A 6,650-nucleotide genomic window follows, 5' to 3' on the forward strand; every position below is an offset into this window, starting at 1 on the left:
TCGAAATATGATGCCTCTGAACCCCATTCTTATCATCGAGGCATTTGATTGCTGGGGCATCGATTTTATGGGGTCATTCCCCCAATTTTTTGGGAATTTATATATTTTGCTTGCTATAGACTATGTCACTAAATGGGTCGAAGCGATTCCATGTCGAACTAATGACCATCGCACGGTCATTAAATTCTTGAAAGAAAACATCCTTTCCCGATTTGGAACGCCTCGAGCTATCATTAGTGATGGGGGCTCACACTTTTGTAATAGACCATTTGAGAGTTTAATGAAGAAATACGGTATCTCTCATAAGGTGAGCACCCCATACCACCCACAGACAAGCGGGCAAGTTGAGATTTCCAATAGGGAGATCAAACACATTTTGGAAAAAACGGTTAACCCTGAACGTAAGAATTGGTCAATTCGATTGACCGATGCCTTATGGGCGTACCGTACTGCTTTTAAAACCCCTATTGGAATGTCTCCCTTTAGACTTGTCTATGGGAAAGCTTGCCACTTGCCTGTGGAGTTGGAACATAGAGCCTACTGGGCAATCAAAAGTTTGAATTTCAATTTGGACAACGCTGGCTCACTACGCAAACTTCAGTTAAATGAACTCGAAGAAATCCGGAACGATGCTTATGAGAACTCGAGAATTTACAAGGACAAGATGAAGGCGTTTCATGACCAACATATTTTACGAAAATCATTCACGCCAGGCCAGAAAGTCCTCTTGTATAACGCTCGATTACATCTCTTTCCGGGTAAGCTTCGATCTCGTTGGACCGGCCCTTTCACTGTTATCACTGTTTACTCTCATGGGGCCGTCGAGATAAGAGACCCCGACAATGGCAAGGAGTTTAAAGTAAATGGACATCGCTTAAAGCCATTTGTCGAGAAATTTAATTCAGAGGACATGTCCATGCTTCTGACTGATCCTGTTTACCAGGATTGATCTCCTAGTCTGATGGAGGTATAGGTAGGATTCCTGTTTTCATAGGAATAAGATAGTTTCCTTTATTCTGTTTTAGGATAGACGGTAAACTTAGCGCTCCTGGGAGCCAATCCAGTTTTTCTTTCTATTTCATTTTCCTAGTTAGTTAGTTCAATGTTTGTGGGTAACATTACTGCAAACCCTCACGAGACTACAACTCGTCCACTAGGGGCAACCTAGGGGTTTTAAGGCTTATTGCATACGCTAAATGCAATCGAGAGTACTTGCGAAAGTGGTGTAGGTAGGATTTCATTTTTGTTATTTTTATTTTACTTATATTGGTTTCTCTCTTGTGCTGACCTGCTCTTACGTAGATATCTTTGGAAAGTCTTTTGATTCTTTCGTCCAGGTACTATCTTTCCATCACTCCTCTTATATTTTTGTTGTCCCATGTGCATTGCATGCTTATTTCTTTTACATTGAGGACAATGTAGATTTTAGGTTGGGGGTGGGAGATTAGGTTTCCTAATCTGTGTTTTCTTGGTCTTGAGCAAAAATTGTGAAAATTTTAAATTTTTATGGAATTTCGTATGAATTCGAAGTGATTTTGACGGCCATCTAGGGCACTTAGAATTACAAGATGAGTGATGTTGGTAATTTATGACTCTTAGATTCAGTTATTAGATTTCACAGTTAAGTTTGAAGTGTTAATCTCTGATTAGAAGTTGTAAACATTGATTGAGTTATGATCTCACATGTCACATCTCGCTTTCACATTAAGGTTTCAGTTTGATATTGAAGGATTTACTTGGTACTCATTAAGCTTGAAGGGAACCAACCTGAGAAATTGAAAGGATTGGGCGAATGGTCTACACCATAGGTTTGCTCCTATAGGTGTAGATTTAATTCCTATGAATGATATGTGAAAAATTTAGGTATACGATCTTCATCATAGGTTTGCTCCTGTAGGTGAGGATTTGATTCCCCTTCTTGGCGTTACTTTTAATGAAAAATCAAAAGTGAAGGAATGAAAAGATGATCTGTGAGGCAAGTTTTGGTTATCATGAATCTTCTTATTGGTTACCAGTGATATTCTAAAATAGAGAAGTGAATTTTAATGATGATAAGCTGAGATTACACTGTACGCTCATAGATCTCAACGATTAGAATTTTTCTAATTAATGGAATAATACTTTGAACTTGACTATGAAGTTTACCGTGCGCTTGAGTCTAGGAGGAAGTAATATCCAACATTCATGAATCTGGGAATTCTTATATCTGGATTATTCTACAAAAATCACGCGAGTTTATAGAAATTGTTTTGTAATTCTCAACTTACTTTTCGCATATTTTGCTCGGGACTAGCAAAATGCTGGTTGGGGGTTGTGTTGAGGGTCAAATATTGCATATCAGACCCATTTATTGCATGGATTTACAAGCATGATACCGTTTAATAGCCTGATTTAATTGTATTTGTGATGCAGAGTGTATTGACAAGCATGAACTGAAAAAGGGTGCTTAAACCATGGATTTGACGCTCTGATGACACCCAAGGCAAGGGACGGACTCCAGGGGACCAAGATCGATGGAATTACACACCAGGGATCCGAGGAAATCAAGTTATTCACGTTAAAGAGGCCTGAAATTGGTGAAAAATGCAAGATCATATAGTTCTCGCCATCTGATTGGCTCAAAACTTCATACATGGCCTGAGGGCCATAAATTAACCGTACATATCAAAATTTAGCCCTTGGATCACTATAGAAGTGCCCCAACTGACAGATCAGCCCATAAACCGTTGATTCTGGGCCCACCTGATACTTGGAACTGTCTCAACTTTGGTCTCGGCGGTTTAAATAAGATGAGGAAACAAATGGATGGATCGGATCTTGTATATACATTACAGTGGGCCCCGTATAACCAAAGTGTGTACATGAGGTACACATGTGCCGAGCCGCACCATACCGTGTATAACGGGTCAGCGCGGCTGACCCGTATCTTCTTCTTTAAAACGGCAATTGCCGCATTAACGTTGTATAACGGACGGAAACTGTCCGTTTTTGCGGACGCAAGTGGGCCCCACCCATGGCCTGTACGGATAATCCAATCCGTCCATCGTGTAGAGGGCCACGAATTCATCGAACCCATGCTGAGCTTTTGGACTCATGCAATCACACGTGCGCGATACAGAGGCCATAAGTGGACTGCCCTGCAATGTTCAAATTGATGTTTGGATGATTTCTTCTCTGATTCTGAGTCAATGGACATGAAAAACCATCTGTTTCTTACCGAAATTTCGAGGGCAATCTAATGGACGGGGTGAATTTCTCCGAAAATACCTCTATGGAGCCCACCGATCACGTCAGTGCCGGACGTGCGAAAGGCTACGCACGTCCGCAAAATCAGACTTTCTAGGCAGTTGTGGCCCACCATCTTTGATCATATGACAGATTTGAACCGTCCATCGTGTAGGCCAGCTAAAACACTTCCAAGAGACGCTGATTTTACAGAAATAATGTAAGGAACGTGAGAGTTATGAAGCCCCGAACTTGGCTGCGAAAAGGCTTTCGCTGCGCATGCGATAGCTTCCCAAATCCGATTTCCACCACTCTAAAAGCTATAAAAAGAGTTCCAAACGTGGAGAAGAGGGGCTGCTTGAATAGGGGACGTCAGATAGAGAGAGAGAGGTGGAGAGAGAAGTGTTTGGAATTTTTATGTATTTTTTCTTTATTTTTCTTTTTCTTCCTATGATTATGTTAGGCTAAATCCCTTAGCTAGGGCTAAGAGGTGAAGCTTGTGGCGTGATGGGAGCTTCTACAGGTTTGATTAAACTGAACTGATTGACTTTGTTTGATTTAAGAAATTCTTTTAGTCATTAATGATTTGTTGTGATTTAAATTACAGTAGATCTGTGATGGCTTGAATAATTCCTTTCCTTTTATTTTGATGTTCAGAAACCCTGTTGTTCGCCATCGTCTCATAGACATGGGTGGATGATGGGATCCTTCCTAGCACTCATACATCTTTTGATTGGTTATGGATTGGTCTAAGTTCTGTTGTTTACCTTGTCTCTTAGGCATGGATTTGTGATGGAATCATACCTAATTCTTATACCTTTCATCTCTTGAAAACTATATCAAGTAAGTTCAGTATAATATCCATGAAGCAGGTATAAGATCTCCCTGATCTCTACAAGTGGATCCTCTGAATCCCTAGTTCACTTTCTCTGAATTCTTTAAGTTTAAATTAATATTTCACCATATTCCTCAAATCACAATTGGTTTAAATTTCATCTTAGCCTAGTTCTAGATCTGGTTATTTTCAGATAACGTACAGGTTTCAGTCCCTGTGGATTCGACCTCGGTCTTACCGAGTTTATTACTACATCACAACCCTGCACTTGGGGTGTGAACAGTATGCCTCCCGCTTGAATCCGTTATCAGCCTTACGGCCTAGTGCGACCTGTTCAAGGAATGTGTCGAACAGTATCTGGTCCATAGCACTTGTCCATTTGATCTTCGACGCTCTAGATGAAGGCTCCACGAGAGATTTCATGGTTTTTGCATGTGGTGAACATTAGGTAGGTACTGACAGTGTTTTTACCGATGACTGGGTCGGTGTGGATGTTTCGTTAAAGAAGGAGTCTGCCATTTCACTTGAATATGAAATATGTATGATTTTTTTTGCAAATGGCAACTATAATCGTTAAAACAATAAATATTAAGATAGACTTATATAACATAAATTCACTGGTCCTTATAAGTATCCAACAAACCACCAAGTGTGTAACAGTGACCATAAGTCCTGATTTTCGAAGTTAAATAAACCTTAAATATAGCATCACCAAGTAATGTATGAAAATTAAATAGAAAGCATCGTCATCTACTCCTACTATTCTGTTGAGCATCTGCCCACATTCAGGTTGCAATGTCATCATGTATTCGATTCCAAGCATCTTTTTCTCGCTGCGTTACTCGAAACAACCATTGCCACTTGTCATTACTTAATACCTCTTGTGGCGTTGGGATACCCTCCTCATCGGTAGCAGATATACTAACAAAATCACTATCCTGTGGAGACTCATTTTGGCAACGTATATAATTGTATAGGACACAGAAGGCTATCACAATATGGACTTGTGTTTGAAATTCATAATGCATAACGCTCATTAAGATGGGAAATTTGTCTTTCAATACACCGAAACATCGCTCAATTGCATTACGTAATTGTGCATGTCGGTAATTAAATAACTTATTCATGTTCGCAGGAGCTCTCTCGGTTTGATACTCTTGTAAGTGATACCGAACGCCTTGGTATTGAGTTATAAATTCAGTGAATGAGCGTACCCAGCGTCGACAACATAATATTTTCCTACACATTCGAATCAGCGTTCTATTAACTGAAAAACTAGATACAGTTATAGTTAAGAATTAGATTGATACTTTTATAACAGATAATCAGTACCGTTTGAGACAAACAAGAGATCATCTAATCGAGTCAATGCGTTGTGTAGCACTCTCGCATCCCAAGCAAAACCCTCTTAACCGGCCAATACATATGTAAATTTCATATCGATAGAATAAGCTGCCAGTACATTTTGGGAGAGCACCCCTTCGTGATTGCAGAAGCTCGTGTGGTCAACCGCTAACACATGCGCTGGAATGTATGTACCATCAATTGCACCAATGCAATCCTAAATGTGAAGAATCAATAACCATGAAGCGACCGTACAATGGAGGGAAGTAAAAAATACAGACTTAGAAAATACATCCATTGCAAATGTACCTGAAAGTATGCAGACTAATTTAGATTTGTTTGGATCTCTGATGGCGTCTCTGTGCCTACCGGTTTAACTAAATCACGGTACATTGATATAATTACCTCTAGTACACGGTGAAAGTGCCAACTGACTGTCTCATCCGATTGAATAAATCTATGACTTATGACCCGGTTGCAAACATTGTGCCCCAACGTGTGAAGAAAAATAACTACTTGTTCTTCAAGACTAACATTACGCATATCACGGAGTCGTGTCTTCTTGCGTAGCAGCGTATATAGTTCAAAAGATAAATCTCCATTCATCCTAAGTTGATCTACACAATCTTCGTCGCTAACCCGAATAATAGAAATGATGAACCTTTCTCGCTCATCATCCCCATGACACGCCAGTTGCTTGAACATGTACATACGATGATATTCCCCAAGAGCCTATACACAAGGTGCCACAGCTTGAAACACAATTATTCTATCCGGCGATTCCTCATCTGAAGAATCCATCGTCAACTGATAACCTACACTCTCACATATGGATTTCTCATAAATATACATCGCAAATAACAATGGGTACAAATATATATATTGGACGAAGTTATATATCTATAGATATATATAGATATATATATATATATATATATATATATATATAAATATATATAGTATATGAATACTTAGACCTCCATGGTCGGCCTCTAACCCTTCTCAAGGATCACATCTTTCTCTTCACCAAAAGATCAATATGGAATTGTGTATGAATGTTGTTTTTTACCCTCTTATCTTCTACTGAAGAGGCAAAGAAAGAGGAAAATAGCTAACTGATATACAATGTTCATCTCATTTCTAAAAGTAAGCTAAAGGCAGAAATCATATACAAGTACATAGAAGCCGGATTCCTGAGGTGTATTAAACCATTCATTTTATTTTCTCAATAGGGGGACTTGTATGA

This window comes from Magnolia sinica, chromosome 11, assembly GCF_029962835.1.
Source record: "Magnolia sinica isolate HGM2019 chromosome 11, MsV1, whole genome shotgun sequence".
In the NCBI taxonomy this organism is placed as follows: domain Eukaryota; kingdom Viridiplantae; phylum Streptophyta; class Magnoliopsida; order Magnoliales; family Magnoliaceae; genus Magnolia; species Magnolia sinica.